The sequence below is a fragment of the Podarcis pityusensis genome (assembly GCF_964106645.2).
Source record: "Podarcis pityusensis genome assembly, chromosome: 8".
NCBI classification, from domain to species: Eukaryota; Metazoa; Chordata; class Lepidosauria; order Squamata; family Lacertidae; genus Podarcis; species Podarcis pityusensis.
This window is the reverse complement of record NC_138033.1, coordinates 7,116,324-7,126,251: the sequence shown is the minus strand read 5'-3', so window position 1 is coordinate 7,126,251 and position 9,928 is coordinate 7,116,324. Positions and strand designations below refer to the sequence as shown.

Below are 9,928 nucleotides of genomic sequence, written 5' to 3'. Positions count from 1 at the left end.
TGGCTCCCAGAAAACAATACCATTAAGTGCCAAAGACCTTAAAAAACAAATGTGAGCACCTTGAATTTAGGCCTGGAAACAAACGGGCGAGCAGTTTGGCTGCTTCAGAACAGGTTGTGCGAGTTCTAAATGGGACTCCGGCCAGCAATCTGGTGGCAGCATTTTGGACCAACTGAAGTTCAGACAGTTCCAAGTTGGAGACTGCAGGCTGAATTAGTCTCTGCTAGGTGCTGAGACGCGGGTGGCGCTGTGGGTTAAACCACAGAGCCTAGAACTTGCCGATCAGAAGGTCGGCGGTTCGAATCCCTGCGATGGGGTGAGCTCCCGTTTCTTGGTCCCTGCTCCTGCCAACCTAGCAGTTCGAAAGCACGTCAAAGTGCAAGTACATAAATAGGTACCGCTCCGGCGGGAAGGTAAACAGCGTTTCCGTGCGCTGCTCTGGTTTGCCAGAAGCAGCTTAGTCATGCTGGCCACATGACCCGGAAGCTGTACGCCGGCTCCCTCGGCCAGTAATGCGAGATGAGCACCACGACCCCAGAGTCGGCCACAACTGGACCTAATGGTCAGGGGTCCCTTTACCTTTTTAGGTGCTGCAACTATCAGGTTGTAGCTTGGCATTTGGGACAGAGAAGGAATCAATGGCTGGCCTCCATTTAAAAAAAATATGAAGTCCAGCTGTTACCCAGATCTGTCCTGTTCAACTTAATTGATTTGCAAGAGACTGTTCATTTTGGATTTCATTGCCAGCCAACCCAAGCTTTTTACATTTCCCCCCTTCTACATATGGCTGGATAAGACTCTAGTTCACCAATGCTTATAATGAATTTGTTAAATCTGTAAGGTGCCACAACCACTTATGGAAGTTAAGGGCATCAAACTTCTGTTCTAGTTGTTATGAATTCAATTAGCCTCTTCCCACCTGCAGATCTGCTTGCCAGCTGGTTGGCTGAACTAGTTCACATGTGCAGCTGGAACATGCACATGTGAACCCAGCCCCTGTTAACACTCATATGGAGGGACAAAGCCATTTGACTGGAACTGAGGGAGATCCAATGTCATGGACTGGTTGGGTGCAGAGGGATGGTGGAAGGAACTAGCTGAGGAACCACCAAGTGAAGAAGGCTTAGAGCCAGGGGGTGAGATGACCATGAATGGTCAGAGGGAGAAGAGGGAGTAGGCTGGGGGGAGGAGGTGTTGGAAGCTGAAGAGTTAACAGGCTTTAGTGAGCTAGGAGAGTCTGTGGCAGAGAGCAGTCCAGAATCAGAGACAGAAGCTGGCAAATGGGAGGTTGGTCAAGAGGCAGAGATGAGTAAAGCCCTATATGGCCTAGGACCCTCGTACCTACAGGACCGCCTCTCCTGGTATGTCCCACGGAGGACCTTACGGTCTTCAAACAAAAACACCTTGGAGGTCCCAGGCCACAAGGAGGTTAGGCTGGCCTCAACCAGAGCCAGGGCTTTTTCGGCTGTGGCCCTGATCTGGTGGAACGCTCTGTCACAAGAGACTAGGGCCCTGCGGGACTTGACATCTTTCCGCAGGGCCAGCAAGATGGAGCTGTTCCACCAGGCCTTTGGCCAAGGCACGGCCTGACCCCGTCCTTTGGTAATCCTCATAGAGCTCTAGCCCAATGGTTGCCATGAATTTGATTTTGAATTGATTTTAAAATGAATTGATTTTAGAATGCTGTCTTACTTTTATTGTTGTTAGCCGCTCTGAGCCCGGTTTTGGCCGGGGAGGGCAGGATATAAATAAAAAAAATAGTAGTAGTAGTAGTAGTAGTAGTAGTAAGGCTGTTGAAGAGATACAGGTCTCTCTCTCTCTCCTGCTGCAACAAGCTCCCCAGAACCACAAGAGTCATGAAGAAGAAGAATAGGAGTTTGGATTTGATATCCCGCTTTATCACTACCCAAAGGAGTCTCAAAGCGGCTAACATTCTCCTTTCCCTTCCTCCCCCACAACAAACACTCTGTGAGGCGAGTGGGGCTGAGAGACTTCAGAGAAGTGTGACTGGCCCAAGGACACCCAGCAGCTGCATGTGGAAGAGCGGAGACGCGAACCCGGTTCCCCAGATTATGAGTCTATCGCTCTTAACCACTACACCACACTGGCTCTGAAAAGGGTGGAGGAGAGATTGGTGACTTGTAGACGCAGTCTCTGCTTGCTTGGGGGGGGGGGGAATCCTGGAGAGGAGGGGACTTAGTCAGCTGTGGGTGTAGCAGGAACCCCCCCACCCCAATCATTCAGTTTGTACAAACTTCACACACTCACACTCACACACTACATATGCCACACTTCTGTTATGAATTCATAGAAAAATCAACCATACATCGGATTTGCACTGTTCCATTTTTGTTTTACTCCATATGACAAGGACTATCAAAGGGGGCTGGCTTGGTTCTGGTCAGCCATAATCCCTTCACCATCCCAGCACATCCACAGGAGCCCTGCCCAGTTGCTATGCCAACCCTGATGGTCCTAGACAGAAGACCATCAAGATCACAACGAACTTGCATATGGGCATGGATTCAGCATGGACTGAAACAAAGGACAATGATCAGATCTTCCCTCTGGGGGCAGGAAACTGCCAACTCCCCTTTGTCTCCTGGAAGTGACTCATGGGCAGGGGGAAAGGAGGAACCAGCCAGGTGACAGGACACTCAGGTTACCACCACAACTCCTCCCTCAACCCCTCCTTTCTGTAATGTATGCATGATGTCAACCCCTCCTTTCTGTAATGTATGCATGATGTTTCTGGGGGTGGGCTTGACCTAGAGGATGGGAATTTCAAAAGTTTTTATAAGGTCTTGCACACCATCTTTCTGGGTCTTTCCTCTCTCCTGCAAGTGAGGGGAACACCCTGTTGCAACAGTTCAATAAAGGCCAAGCCTACAGGCTGCTGTTTTGCTCCAAGTTATCCTGGTTGGTGTCTTTGTTTTTGTCCAAGGGAGCCCTCGGATTTTTCTGGTAACATGGGGAAGTGAAGACCTTCAGTCTCAGCAACTGCTTCATGAGGGCAAGACCCACCAGAGATGAGTTGCTGCGCTCATTAGGCCTGACTACTAAAGAGTTAACTCCAACTTGCACAGTGCGATTGACTGCTGGCTTGCTCCCGTCACTCATTTTCCAGCCGCCTCTGGGCCATTAATGTAAGCCAGTCACTCTCAGTCTAACCTTCCTGTTTGTTTTGAGGACAAGAGAGAGAACACCTTGGGCTTTTTGGAGGAGAGGTAGGAGAGAAACGTGACAAATAGCCAGAGCCCGATAAAACCCTTGCAGGCATGAACAAATGCTTCTTGAGGGGGGAAAAAGTATTGGGTTGCATCCAATGTAGGGCTAAGTACCTTGTTCTTTCCATGCCAGGATTTTTGCTTGTGCAACAGAACTTTCTCCTTCCCTCCTCCCTGTATGGACCCTCTTTTCTGGGGTTCCCCAACCATCTGGAGCAGATTTGGGGAGGTTGTGGAGTGTGCCTTGAAGCGAATTGGGGGAGAGAAGTTTTAATTGCACGTGCACCAATCCTTGGACTGGCAGATTTGTTCGATGCTGCCAAGTTAATGGACTATGCAGAACTAGATGAACTAACAGGAAGGATTCGAAACCGGCGGGACCAGAAATTCACGGAAGACTGGAGTAAATTTACGGACTATTTGAAAAGTATTTGTGAAGATCAGACGACGTTTGTAGGTTTGCAAGAGGTTTTGTGAGGAGTATGATTGGAAGTATTGCAAAAATGGAGAAGGGGAAGGATGATTTGTTAAGAGATGTAAAGGCAATATCAAGTTAAGAAATGCATAAGAAGTGGTTAAAACGGTGGATCATCAGAGGTGCTGACGGAAGTCTAAAAAGATTGTATAAGTGATAAGTTTTGTGGTACATTTTATATGTTAAAATCACTAAAAATTATATATATATATAAAAAAGATTTGTTAGATGCTGCCAAAATGGTGCGGGATTGCAAACTTGATTGCCTTACTCATCTTTTGGAGCAGACTCGCGTGTGCTTGTTTTTGTAAAGCACAGAGCGCGATGATGCTCAGCTCCGACCATCCATCAGGTTTTGCTGCAGAAAGAATCTCTTCTCTCTCTGGCTCCTGTCCCAAAAGAACTTAACATTGGGCCGGAACGCCCGAGACCTCAGGGAGATGTGTTTTTAGCTGGGAGATGGGATACTCAAGGTAAGCTGTGTTCCAAATGAGCTGAAAGGGGGAGACTCTCAGATGCACCAGCTGGGCGCCTGCCACGGCTAAAGAGATAATCACAAAGCATAAATGTGGTTATGTAAAAGGCCAGCATTCTGCAGCAGGGGAGGCTCTGCTGAGGGCGGCCAGGATGGGATTGGCGTTGTCTCTTGAACGGTGGGCTTGCTGGCAGGAGGACCAATGGGATCGTCCGAGCCAGAGACTGCCCAGTGCTTACAAAAACAAATAAATCCGATCTCGTTCCAAAGATGAGTAATGCAACGAAGTTTGTGCACGGTTGCACGTTCTGCACCGTCCCTACCCCCTCTGTCGCCAGGAGTGGTGCAGAGCTTGGCAGGAGTAATTAAACCTCCCCTCCCATCAAAAAAGTATGAGGTTCATCTTGCAAGAGGATGGGAAAATGAGGCCCAGACTGGACTCAAATGTTAAATGTGCATAATGCATTTAACTAAGTTGAGTTTTGTTTTGTTTTTAAGAAATGCTAATATCATCAGCTAGGGAGGGGTATTATTGGGTTTTCAGCAACAGTGGAGGGGGGGTTACCTATTATTATTCTTTGGTTATCACTCATAGCCAAGTAAGATTGTCTTCCCTAAACACGGTTTTAACAATGAGTCCATAAGTGACTGTGGAGGCCAATTCTGGATCCACACTTCCTTCCACAGTGGGGACATTGGTTCCCAGGCGGGAGTCGGTCACGGTGTGGATTTGCCAAGCGTGCCTTCCTCTTAGCGCGTTTCTCCCTTGCGTCCTGAGTTCGAGCGTCTTCAAAGCCCATGACACCTTTGGTAAAGGCTGTTCTCCTATGGAGCGCCTGCAGGCCAGTGTTTCCCAGTTGTCAGTGTTTATACTACATTTTTTTAGATGATACCTAGATAATTTTACCTATTATCTCCTCTACTGCAGTCCTGAGGAAGACCCAAGGGTTTGCTTGTGCAGAGGGTGGGGGAATTCCCCCCACACAACTGGCACAAATGTGGGAATTTACTCCCAATGCAAAGACTGGCTTCAGAAGTGGGTTTTTCCTCCGACTGTGGGCAGGAGAGGAAAGAGTTAATTTTTCAAAAAAAACCCAACCCAATATTTTATTGGTTTTTAAACAAATACATAATTATACAGAAAGAGTTGGTTAAATTTCTCCATCACACTTGCTGTGATCCAGAAAACCTTCAGAAAAACCACAACTGAACCACACAGATATTTGATATTTTCTTTTGTAAACAATTCAGAGCTCCATCTCACGTCAAGCCTAGTTAGGCCCAAATTCAGCCACCCTCTCTGCTTTATGGACTTATTAAGAGCAGATTGCAGATGGACTTATTAAGAGCAGGTTTATATTTGAAACCGTAAGGTCTAGAAAGTTGTGTGCTGTTTGTTTTTATCATGAAAATGGATTCTCAGACCAGGGCATTTAAAAGTCTCCCCTTTCTCACATGACCCTGCCATCTCTTCATGGAGAGGGAGTCCTTTGTGATGAGGCCCTCATTTGTGGGGAACCCTCCGCTGGCATCGCCCCCAACATCTTTTAACCCCCGTTTAACACACCTGAGCTGTTCATAACAATTCCATCTGGCTGTGGCTGCTTTGCAAAAAACGCTGTTTGTGTTAGGATCGCTGTGTTTTTACCCGAGAGTTGAAAAGGTGGCCATGTTTGCCCAAAAGAAAAATACCAAAGTAGTCCGTAATTGGACGATGCCTTTATTAAGCCGACCAAAAAGTCCAGAAAACAAGGGTGCAAGGTTTCGGATCACCCAGACCTCTCCAGCAGGCTACAGGTTCGAAACATGGGCATAGGCAGGGAGAGACAAGGCGGTTGGTGTTTGACAAGGCATCCATGGCTGCTACACCTGTTAAGTTTTAAGATGAAGGCCGGAAGTTGCTAGCAGGCATTCAAATCAGGTACTTTCAGGTGCTCACAGGTTTCGTGTTGCACCGCAGCCGCCTCTGGAGGGGAACCACATAGCGGCTGGACCTCTGTGAAGACAGCTGCCAGCTGTTCCTTCTTCACACAGAAAGGATGGCTGCAGGAGGCGTTGACGGCGATCAGCCTGGATAGCTTTAAAGGAGGACTGGGCAAATCGATGGAAGGGGATAAGGCTATCGATGTCTACCAGACCTGAGGCTCTGTCTTCACAACTGGAGGCCATCAGCAATGTCTAGGCAACACGACAACCATGTACATACGCAACAGACCATCTTTTATAGAATTCCTTCAAACCATAACAAGTCCAAAATGAAATCTTTAGTCTCAAAGTCTCTGAAAATCTTTAAATGAAGCAAGGTACCAGACTTTGAACGATGAAAGACAAGCAAATAGGATGTCCAATGAATGTAAATATGATATCGAATGAATGGATGTGACTACATTATTACATGAGCACTGTTCCTCAGCATTTGATATTTTCATTTACATACATTCACTCGATTTAAGATTGGTTTATGAAGCAATTTTATATCGTCCCACCACGCTGGCAAAGAATTCTAGAAAACAGTAGTCAATATCTGGAATCACTGTTCAGTGTTGGACAAATTTGCTGAATACACAAAGCTTCACAGCTTGTCTTTCATCGTACAAAGTCTGGTACCTTCCTTCATTTAAAGATTTTCAGAGGCTTTGAGACTAAAGATTTCATTTTGGACTTGTTATGGTTTGAAGGAATTTTATAAAAGATTTGTCTATTGCGTATGTACATGGTCATCGTGTTGCCTAGACATTGCTGACGTTCTCTTTGCAACGGAGGAGTTTGTTTGGTTACTTATTGCTGTACCATGGCCAAATGGGCTCATACCTTAGCCTTCACAGTTGGAGGCAGCAGTGCCTCCGAGTTTCAGTTCTCGTCTCTGCCTCCCTCTTTAGATTGTGGAATCACAGAATTGCAGAGTTGGAAGGGACCCTGAGGATCATCTATTCTAGACCAACCCCCTGCAATGCAGGAATACGCATTGTCTCCCACGGGGATCGAACCTGCAACCTTGGTGTTATTAGCACCATGCTCTAACCAACTGGGGACGCGGGTGGCGCTGTGGGTTAAACCACAGAGCCTAGGACTTGCCGATCAGAAGGTTGGCGGTTCAAATCCCCACCACGGGGTGAGCTCCCGTTGCTCAGTCCCTGCTCCTGCCAACCTAGCAGTTCGAAAGCATGTCAAAGTGCAAGTAGATAAATAGGTACCGCTCTGGCGGGAAGATAAACGGCGTTTCCGTGCGCTGCTCTGGTTCGCCAGAAGCGGCTTAGTCATGCTGGCCACATGACCACATGAGCTGTACGCCGGCTCCCTCGGCCAGTAAAGTGAGATGAGTGCCGCAACCCCAGAGACATCCACGACTGGACCTAATGGTCAGGGGTCCCTTTACCTTTACCTAACCAACTGAGCTATGTGACCATGAAACAAGAGGTGAGAGGTGAAGAAGAGGAAGAAAACGAAAGCTAGGAAGATATTGATTCTAGCTGCTGTGCTAGGTAAAAGGACTACCTAGTTTTCCTTTCATTCTTTGTTCTAGGGACACCAGGTGAAACCAGTTTCAGAGACAATAACAATCTTTGGGGCTTTTAAGAGCTGTTCTAGTATGCTGGCAAGAGAGGCTGAACTATGAATCAGGTCCCAGTTTTAGTCTCTTCTCTGCTGCAAACTATGTAGTCTTAGGCGAGCCATGACCCCCTCCGCCTCTATTATCCCATCTGTACAATGGGTGTAATGAAAGCAGCCCACTTCATTCTGCCCCTCGTTCTTCATTTTTCTTTTTCAACCAACGCTCAACATTCCGCTGCTCCTGAGCATGCTCAGTCCTGATCGGGCTTTGCAATTTAACTCTGGTTTGTGCAAAGAAAGCCCAAACGACTCGCTTATGAACCCCTCGGTCAGCAAATAAAAACGAGCGCAGAACCACTGTCAGAAATCAAGCCTTATTTCTTTTCTCTTTTCTTTTTCCTGCTGTTTAATTTTTTTTCTGTCTCTCCCCCCCCCCAACTCAAAAGTCATTTTTGAAAACGTCACACATGTACAGAGACAAACAAGCATATAAATATCAGTGTGAACAGGACCGGAGGAGATGAGGAAGGCACTCCACTTCGCCAGCGGAGCAGTGCGGGTGGCAAGACTTTTCGACCGAAGTGTGAGGTTGGGGAAGATTGCAGACAGAGCCCTAATAGAGTTCTGGTAGGGAGGAGAGAAATGAGCAAGGTTTTTTCGGTGGGCGGCGGGTAGGATGAGATAGATGGCTAAAAACCACCCAAAGTTTAGGGCAGGTGTATATTTGGGTTGGGTTGTAGTGTGTGTGCACATATTTGGAGTGTGTGTGGGGGGGGAATGACACTCTTAAAAGGAGGCATGCGGAAGGATGACTCTTTAGGGGCCCCCGCCTTAAGGATGGCTGTGTCTAGGGAGGGCAGCGAAGCGCTTGCGTGGATTCCAGGTTGACACAGAATCCATAAAGCGGCAGAGCTGTACAGGAGAATTTTCATAGCTGCACCTTCTGCTGGGCCAGCCTTGGGGACAAGCAACGGCTCTTGCGACTGCCTCCCCTGCGGAAATATTAAAAGCGGCAAGAACTGCCCTGTATGGAATCTGGGAAGAGGACAGTCTGGGGAAATTTTACGGGAGCCAACAGCCCAGCTGAGACTTTCAAAAGAGGGCTAGGGAGGCGCATGGAAATCTTTCGTTTTCTGTGGACTGGACATCTTAGAGGAAACTTTTCTCCAGATAATCCAAGCTGATCTATTGAACAATGGGATCAGGGGGAGTGGGGAGAAGAGAAGGTTGGGGTCTCAGGACCCACCCAATTCTTGGTCTCTAGCTGGGCAGAGCTGTGGGGTGCAGGACAGAGAGGGCAGCAGAGATCAAATTTCCTTGCACAAAGGAGTATAAACTCCTCAATGGGGGTTTGCTGTTCAGGGAGAGTGGGAAAACTCCTTTGCTGCAGAATGGCTTCTCTCTGCCCCACTACGGTGGCTGGGGACGGGGTGAAGGGGCCACGTAAAAAGTCAGGTGGTAGCCCTCTCTTTGGTACGGAAGGGGTTTGACCTATCTGCCCAGGGCCCTGGCAGAGAACAAGGTCCCCCTAACCCGGTGGAGCCCCAGACATCACAAACAGAGCCCTTAAGACAACGTGAGTTTGTAGCCCTAAGAAGATGCGCAGGGCATCAAAGGCAGACGGAGGTGATATGTCTGGGCGATGAAACCCTCTCCTGATTTTTATTTGGGGGGGGCAGAAGCACCCTGCCGTGGGGCCGTCAGACATGCAGCGAATTGCGGGCAAACATAAACCACAGTTGCAAGGTGTGGGGCCCTTCCTCTTCCGTCGTCCTTCCCCACTGCTGGGCTTGACTGTTAGGCAAAGCAACATGCCGCCCCCTTGCTTGCTAGTGCAATTCAGCGGGCAGACAGCGCTATGTTATCTGCTAGCGCTAGCAGACCTCGGATTGGAAATTCCAGTTAAAACAAACCCCTATTCTCGGACCCAAATGTTTTGTTTTTTTGCAGCTCACAAGCAGGTGTCTGGGACTGGGAACCCCCCCCCCCCTATGTCACAAAGGTAACTCTGCTTTTTAAAGTGGTTCCATGGCTTTTTTTGGGGGGGTGAAGAGAACTCTCAGATCGGTTCGAACACGGCTGCAGAGGGTTTTCTGGCAGAGACTCTCTTTGCCCTCTTCCTAGAACGATGCAATTTCAGCGCCGTTCCTCTCCAACTCGTAAAAAGGACTCGGGATGGTATTTTGTGGCTGTTCTATC

General features: G+C 48.1%; 1 long non-coding RNA gene across 1 annotated transcript in view; it reads right to left on the bottom strand.

The window, feature by feature from the left end:
* LOC308484612 overlaps positions 1 to 9,928 on the bottom strand; it is a 190,423-nt gene that overhangs the window by 116,845 nt on the left and 63,650 nt on the right. The gene's annotated exons all lie outside the window — the stretch shown is intronic.